Consider the following 8,888-nt stretch of genomic DNA (forward strand, 5'->3'; position numbering starts at 1 on the left):
ATAGACTAAATCTGAAAGCTGTCACCATCACTTGCTTTGCTTTCCCTCCTCCTCACCTGCCATAGACTTTGTGGCAACAGTGACCAGAGGTGGCTGTAAGGACATAGTGACTGGCTGCAGAACTGAGATTCTGCTGCCTGAGGGAACTGGTAGGTAACCAACATGCAGTCTCTGCCTCGTGAGCTGAAGGAAGGCTCAGAAGACAGGGAGAAAAGGGCTGCTCTTGTCACCTGCATGTCCAAGGCATAGCATAGCAGAGATTCTTCATCACCAGCTGTATCCTGGCAGCAGAGTAGGCAGGGCTCGGTAGGAGGCTGAGCAGTGAGGAGTTTGGTGCAGTGAACTCAGAGAGAGAGTCCACTCCGTGTCATTGCCACATATGGAGGGTGAGGGGGGCTGGCTCAGGCTCTCTCAAGCCTCTTGGCAGACCTTGCAAACACTACCAAATCCCTCTATAGTGTCTGCACCCTGATCCTTCTTACCTGGGGTGCAGGATGGATGTGCCAGATTCCCTTGTGATGACTTTATCTGGGCTACGTATAAATCTTACTGGTTCTCTCAGATGCAGGTTTTCCTTTCTAAAAACAAACATATTTCTTATGCCTTTGTCACAGCTGCTGCCAGAGGGAGGATCTTGAGCAAGGTGGACTGATGCCCTAAGCCAGTACAGCTGATCTGCAAAGCTTTTGTTCAGACTTTCAGCATCTTAATCATTTCATCGTGCTTTTCTTTGCTGTTGACAGTCTTGCCCTACACATTGAGAATGTTGCTGAAAAGACAATTTTTTTAATCCTCGCTTTGTCGTCTCCTTTTTGAATCCTCTCCTTTGCTCGTCCAGTTACCTCATTAAAAACAAGCTGCATGCTTTTTGCTCTCACCAGCCTTTGTGGTATTTCTCCTCCTGTCTTCCCCTGCCCAAGCCTTTATCACTTGTCCACTATCTAGAGGTTGACTCTCTTTTCCTGTGAGGAAGTAATGCCAACCTCCAGTACCCACTTCTGGGAAGCTCAGTGTGAACATCTGTGAAGTTTAAGAACATAAGGACAGCTGTGCTGTCATCTATTATATCCTCCTCCTAAATTGCATCTAGTTCCACTACCAAAGAAAAATAACCATAAATCAGTCACTCAATTTTAAAAATAAATATGACATCTGTGAGTAACTTGAATATATCTTTTTGAAGCTTTCTTCATTATTTGATTTAGTCATATCGATTTTATAATCTTGCTTGGAGAATTTATGTCTCTATAGCAAGCCAAAGAGACAGTCAAGATGGAACAGTACTGTGAAACCAAACATGTGGGTAAATAGAAACCCGTAGAAGGGAAATTACTGTCATAATATATAGTCCAACACCAAAGCCAAGTTTCTTGGCAATGACATGCAGGAATGTATGCTACTGGATAATCTAGACAATAATCAGGCTGTGATAATAATCCTGTGCTAATAAATATTTCACAAGCTGCTGTTAGGGTCAGAATTTGATTTATAGATCAAAGTGGGAAACCATGTGAATGAATTCTAATTAATTCTAACAAAAGATAAAAAAAGGACTATTATTTGATAAACACACTTTGATAAATGATTTGGTATTGTCATTTAAAAATATATTGCTTCTTGAAGGTAAAATGTTAGTTTTGTAGGAGGTGAGCCTGTGTGTCTTGCTTTCTGGAAGGAAGGTCAAGAAACCCTAACCAATACAAAAGAGTATAACCATGCACATAACCATGCAGAGTGGTTTTATTCAAATCATAGGTATTCATACTGCATATTGGAATATATAACTCAGCTTTACAGCTTAATTGCTATTTTGCTAAATTCAATGCTTTGTCATTTTAAAAGTTACACAGTAAAAATGCAGGTTAATATTTCTATTGTCTATTAAATACATATGGAAATGAAAAATATATAATAACTTTGTAAATTTATGCATTTATATATATATAAGTGAACCTTTTCACTTAAACTTCATGTTAAGATGGATTAAAATGGGTCAATACATACTTTTGGAGATACACTTTAAATTTTATTTTCTGAAAGTTCTGAAATTTAAAAGCAGTGAGTAAAAGTGAGAGATTGATTGCAAATTCTGTAGCCTCCAGAATATATGTTTTAAGGAGAGGGTACACTACCTCTAGACAAAGGGTGAGATTTCTCTCTTCAAACCTGAAGGTCTACATCTGAGCTAGATGTTGCAGAATGCTGTTTCTGAATAGTTCGAGAGGAGAAGTAAGTAATTTAATGGTGCATTTCATCTGACCAGATTCAGATGTCCTCTTCAGGATGAGATGAATGATCTCCTTGTTGTAGGTGTCCACATTTACACACGGATCCTACCCCCCCTCTGTGATATAAATTGTATCTTGATCCAGCTCAGCCATTTCCCCACGGGTAATTGCCTGCAGTCACTAAAAATCACTTTGTAGTCACTTTAGAAGTACTGCCTTTTTTTCTGGTTGTTGTAACATCAATCACACTACCATACGTACCTCATGCAGGGCCCCAGGACGTCATTAGGGAGAGGAAGAAACTTCCCTGTTAAGGCTGGGATGAGCAGAAGGGTTGGGAAGTGGCTATGGGGTGTTTTCTTATCTCCAGTCAAGGCTGTGACTCTAATTTTTGTAGACTTAACCCTGCCAGCCCACCTCTGGAATTGCATAGCTCACTGGGCAGCAGCGTGGGAGCAGTGTGGCCTCGATGCTGACCAGTCACTGCTGTGGCTGCACCGATGCTCCTGCTGGGCAGGGTGCTCAGTCAGTGCAACCGCAGCTCTGTAGGTACTGCTCTGTGTTTGCATAAGCAGCGGTCATGCTTTTGGTTGTGGTGTAGATGTACCCCGTCAGACGAGACTGCGTATGTTGGCAATGGGAACTGGTGGTTGGCAGTGACTGTGGCAGTGGGTTTAAGCAGTGAGGTGAGGGTTTGGGAAGGAAAATGAAGTGAGATGCCAGATGACAGAGGGAAGTGGTAAGTGGCAGTGCAGCCTGGCTGTTGCTGTTGGCATTGAGATGAGGCTTTGGCAGGAAAAGGAGGCTCTGTGCTCCCTGTCAAGAAAATGTGACTCTTAGCAGTAAGATGTGATTCTGTTGCTGACAGAGCTGAAGTATTTTTTGCAGCAGTGCACTTGCTAATGGACCTCAACTTCTGAGGATTATGTCCTTCATCCTTGCAGTCCCACAGTTCCCTGGGGAATCCTGTTCAACTGGGCCTTAAAAGTTACTCTTCACTGTGCTGTATGTTATTTCTCAAGCAGAAGTGAGTGATCAAAAGCAAATTTTGATCCATTCTATTCAGATGAAATAAGAAGGCATGAAGAGATCATACAACCAGCCTCATTAAAATGTCTGGTGAAGGAGTACCGATTTCAGGTCCCTATCCCTTTCCTATCTACTGAGTGTTGGGAAAATATTCAAACAAAAAAGAATCATGCAGGTGACAGGAAATCGTGCTGACCCTGCAGGCCTGGCAGGTGACACCAGAGCACTGGGCTGGCTGGCTGCTCTGTCTCTCCTGCTGCTTCAACTTCAGTTTCTCTCTTCTGCACAGAGGATTTCTCTAGGGAAGGCACCTGATCCCTGCCTTTGCATTGCTGCAGGCAGAAATCATCTCGCCTGGGTTCTCCCTCACTGCCTACATCTTTTGCCTTTTCATCTGCTGGCCTGTCAGCAGTGCAGGTCGAAAAGGACCTGTTTCTGCCTTCCTCTTTGCCTCCTTTCTTTCTTGTGTCCTCTTGTGCTAAGAAAGGCCTGTGATGAGGCTTTAAAGCAGCAAGACGTTCTCTTAGCTACTTCTGCACTGTCTCCTTGTCATGTGAAGGGATCCACTTGGGTGGAAGCACTGGCACATGCAGGAGCACACTGTGAGCAAGAGGTCCCGCTGCAGCATTGGGCTTCATGACTAGCTAAAGCCTCTGATGGGAACCAGGAGGGTGATGGAAACTATTCAAGGGCAAAGATACTGTGTGAGCACAAAATGGGTTATTCTGTTGCTCTGGTATGCAAGCTGTCTGTGCATGAGATGAGAAACTATTTGTGCTGAATTAGGGTTAGGGGAATCAAGGCTAAAGTAGGATAATTCTGGCCAAATAGCATGTGATACAGATGAAATGTAACCAGCATGAACCAAAGGGTTAGAAGGGAGTCTTGGGACACAAGGCTGCCCTCATCTAGATAACTGTATCAGTCATACAATGTTGGGTCGAAACTGCCTAGGTAACAGTGTTAGAAACACCAAATTTGGGTATGGATGTAGCAGAATTGGGATCAATGAGGAAAAAATAAGTAGGTGCAGATCATTTATCTGGTAGGAGTCTGGGCAGAGAAAAGGAGGTTCAGGGGTGGTGAAAAGGTGAGTTCATGAAAATAAGGTATAATCAGGTGGAGAACAAAGAAGGATCCTTCTGACAGTAGGAGTGTGGATGGCTAGGCCCAAACCCCCCAGGTTGCTGGAGGGAACCAACCCCCTTGGGACACCCACTGGACTCTCATCAGGTTTATGTCCAAAAGACTTGGTGCAGAAGGGTGGAATAAGAAGGGATAGGCTTTTACCCTAATACTAAGTAGAGAAGGGAAGGCAGTAGAACTGTAACTTAATGGAGTTTGCATGTGATTTATAAGACTTTATAGTAATATAATGGTGAATTAATACTACTAGTAATAATATGCAATAGAATTGTAACTCAATGTTGTTTGTAGTGATATGGTTGTGAATGAATACTACTAACAACAGTGGTTTATTTATTAGCCAGTTAAGGTATTACTAGTCTCTTAGTGTTGTGTTGCTTAATCAATAAACATCATAACTGTCTCAACTGGTTATGTCTCAAGTCTCCAATCTAAACGGGAAGAGTCAGACTAAGGCAGTAACACATACACTATGATCACTATTTTTAAAGCTGTTTTACAGGCAAAAAGCTACAAATACTTCATTTCTCAGAGACTTCCCAACTGGTTATCAACAGCAACCAAGAAGATGAAACCAGGAATACATTTATGTTCTGTGATATGGGACTTCATGCAATGTTGACTTAGTGTTTTTATTCCCATGTTTTTATGGAGTTGATCACTGTGAAGTTAAAAGTGCTTCCCATGGTGCTAGCCAAAAGGCTGCATAGAGTCCAGCTGTGGATGTTGTGTGGAGGCTCAATACTGCAGCTGAAGACAGTGAGACAAGATGCTGAAATGATTCGGTTGTAGAGACCACAGCTATATACAGATTGCTCATGTCAGGAAATGTTCAAAGTATTACAAAGTTTGGGCACGTTAATGCATGTAACTTGGAAATGAAATTACCAATGTGAGACTGAAGATAGGTTTAGACAGAGCCACTGAAGTATAGAAAATAATAGCAAGAAAAAAAAAAGCATTTAAAAATTTTATTCTAATTTAATTTGGCAGGAGACTGCCAAAGGAGACTAAATACACAAATGTAAAATGTGAGATCTTAGTTGATAGTGTCTTTATACTTGTTTCTCTTTGTTGCCAGAAGATAGGATGTTTCTTCTTCTTTCTTCTTCTGCCTGAAAATTTCAAATTCTGAAAAGAAATTAAAGCACATGCTTAACTGTTTTGCTCAATAGGTATTGAAATCAGCAATATTCATTCAAATTCCAGTCTGAAGTTTGCAAAGTAAAGACTTCATCCTGCCAGGCAATGGTATTAAATATCCCATGGAAAGCCGTCATAATTCCAGTGCAGTGAAGCAAGGAGCATTTAAAGTTGAAGTAAACTCATAATGCAAATGAATAAAGACATACAGACGAGATGGTGATGGCTTTTTTCATTAAACCCTAAGTGGGGGTAAGAGACTTGATCCCTGCTGCTGTCCTGCTAGTTCAAGCATCCCTGGCTGAAATAATACATAAACATCCGTTGGAGCAAGAAGCAAAACTGTCCAGGGCTCATAAATCCCTGGGAGCCCCCATCTCACTGTGCTACATACAGTTCCCCTTTTGCTTATCCTCTCTCTATGGCCCTGTTAATCTTACACTCTTTGCTGTACATTGGCTCAGTTTCAGCAGGAGGGATAGAGAACAACACTGTTCTAGCCTATTTTGTAGCATGATTAGGCATTTTATTGAGAAGTACAGATTCAAATCCTTCAGGCTGAAGAAGGCCTAAAACTCAAATTTCCCACTTCCCAGATAAGTGCTCTAACCCCTGGGATATCATGTTGTGTCCTCTGGTACAGGATGTCAGAAAGACATTAAAGAAAAAGAAAAGGCAAATATTTACGTTGTGATCTTACAGTTGCTCGGGGCATTCAGTTATGCTTGACTGTTGTCTTGCTATTTTTGTACATCAACCTTCAAACAAATGGTGTATTAAAAATGAGGATAGTGTTAACCCTTGTCATGCAGAAATAGTACTGGGAGATTCCTTTTCTTACATATTTTCTGAGCAATTATAGCTGAATGGCTTTTGCAAGGAGCTCTGAGATCTGAAAAACAAGCTGTGCTGCCAAGAGCCTGAGCACACTGCTGTTACCGGGAAGGGAGCATAGGAAGAGGGTTGCAGAAGATACTGCTGCAGAGGCAAAAGGGAGAGGCCAGGTTCAAGGAGGTACAGAAGCACAGGAGGAACAGAGCAGAGCATTTTGCACAGGTTCATAGAACAAGAAGAGGGAGGGCAGAGTAAAGCTAACGGATGGTGATGCTGGTTCACAGCAACCCTACAGCAATTCAAACAACTTCCAGCATATATTTTCTTGAGGGCCTGCAATTCTGAGTATGCAGCCCCACCTCTTCCCCCCATGGGTCAGACTTATGTATGTTGTTCTGTGCTTTTCAGTGCAAAGGTTCCTCTGCAAGTGCTTAACAGAGGGTTAATGTAGCCTATCCATTCCTGCTACCACAGTGTGAAGACAATTCCAGTGAGATGGACAGCTCAGGCAAGCGAATGGGGGAAACAGTTCTCATCCAGGTAGTCTCTAGCTGGCTCTGTATCGCATGTCCAAGTAAAGATGTGAAAGGGAAATGAAATGAGGAGAGGCAAGGAGATAAGTGAAATTACCTACATGTTTCATGAGTTTTTTTCTTGCACACTGCACTTTTTTTGATAGGGACCATTAACTTATTATCAATCAGCTGCTCTGACTGCATAGCTATTTTCCCCCCCTTGGCTACATTGGCAAGATTAATATAGGTCATTGTTTGTGTTTAACACTTGATATTGTCCATTTAATTGTACGGAAATGAGAAGCAGCAGCTATGCCAACATTTTATTATTAAAGTATCTGAAAACAGTGAGTAATCTACAGAGTTCAATTATAAGCAGCCCCATGTCCTCAAGCCAGCAATCGCAGAGATTTACATTTTAATTGATATTTTATTCAGTAAAGGAAAATAAAAGCACTCAGCTACCTCAGTCCTTACAATTAATTAGGTACAAAAAGTACTCCATAAAGATTAGCAGTGACCTCATCCCAGGAGCTTAAAAAGAAAAAAAAAAGACCCCCAAAAGGCAAAACAAGTACTTTAGAATCTGCAGCCTATGGGTATAGTATGCCTAACAGCAGTTCACAAGCCACAAAGCAGCACACACATTTGCAATCAATTACTCATTAAAATTGTCATGCGTGACATGGCATGAACTTGAGCACATATGGCATCCCTAATTTTACTTGCCTGCTTTAACCTTAAGTGTATTGTTCTTACAAGGGAGCATTCTTTGGTTAATGGATCCTTCAGTATCTAGGTTATGCTCCATGCAAAATACTCACCTCTAGTTTTCCAGATACAGACCATGACAAAACAAGTCACAGCTCATTATGCAATCTTTGCATCCAGGTTATTCTTCAAGCCAGTGCCATTTTGCCTTTGTGTTCCAGATGCTCAGGCCTGCTCCACCCTGAAACTGCTAAGGGAACTGGAACTGCAAAGCGAAATTGCCGAGAGCCTGTTTCTGTATTTGAATAGATTTCTTCAGTCATGTACCATGGCCCTGGAAGACTGGAGTACCTCCCTTATAGACATCAGTGAGGGTATGCCTCTTTTTGTGGACATTGTGGAGCCATTATTGGTCATCCCATGTCAGCAAGGCAGTATAATCCCACCTACCATGCTGTGCCTTGTTCCGCTGCTCCTTAAATGTTGATGGATGAGAAAGCAGTGGATGCATGACAGCATTCATCTTTGCCAGATTTATCATATGCTCTGTGTTCAGTCTCCATACTCAATGCCTTCCCATAATTCTGAATTGTCTCTCTGATCTAGTGTCCCAAACCGCAACTGCCAGTAAATACAGAATAAGGCAGGCCTAGCAAAGCCATATGCCTTGGCGGACTAACACAGCTTCTGCCCTTGAGCCTGTTAAGAAAAGGCAAGTCTCACAATGCACCACAGGAAAGAGTCCTCCTGGGAACAGCTCTGCATTGTCAGGGAGAGGGTGGGATGTGCCCCTACCAATTGTCATAAGGGCTGTTAGGTATGGCATGAGCACTGATAACCATTGGTTAGAGCCTGTTAGGCCAGACAGTGCGTGTGGGAGTGAAGGGGGCTCACCTGCCTTAAGCTTGGCATCCACATGTGCAAACGTGTGTATACTTCCCTTATGGACCTGCCTCATAAGGTCAAGAACTGGTTGTTGTACATTGAGTTATAGGGGTTGGACAGCTTTTGTCACATCCTTTGGTAGGTGCTGTATTATTATTTATAGGTGCTGTAATATGAATTACTGTGGGCGTCAGCTTACCCTCAGAGATGTTCCAGTGCAAACTGAACCAGATACTGCAAGGGCTCAGTGTCCAGAAGATTTCAGCTGATGACCTTCTTCGTTGTTAGAAGAAAATATCACAGAAAAGGTAATGCAGAACCATAATATAATCTTCAATGACTTTTGCTGTCTGATGTTTGCAAATGAGCATGTACAAATGGAGTTTTGGTATTTATT

This window comes from Apteryx rowi, unplaced genomic scaffold (genome assembly GCF_003343035.1).
Source record: "Apteryx rowi isolate R43461 unplaced genomic scaffold, aptRow1 scaffold_550, whole genome shotgun sequence".
In the NCBI taxonomy this organism is placed as follows: Eukaryota; Metazoa; Chordata; class Aves; order Apterygiformes; family Apterygidae; genus Apteryx; species Apteryx rowi.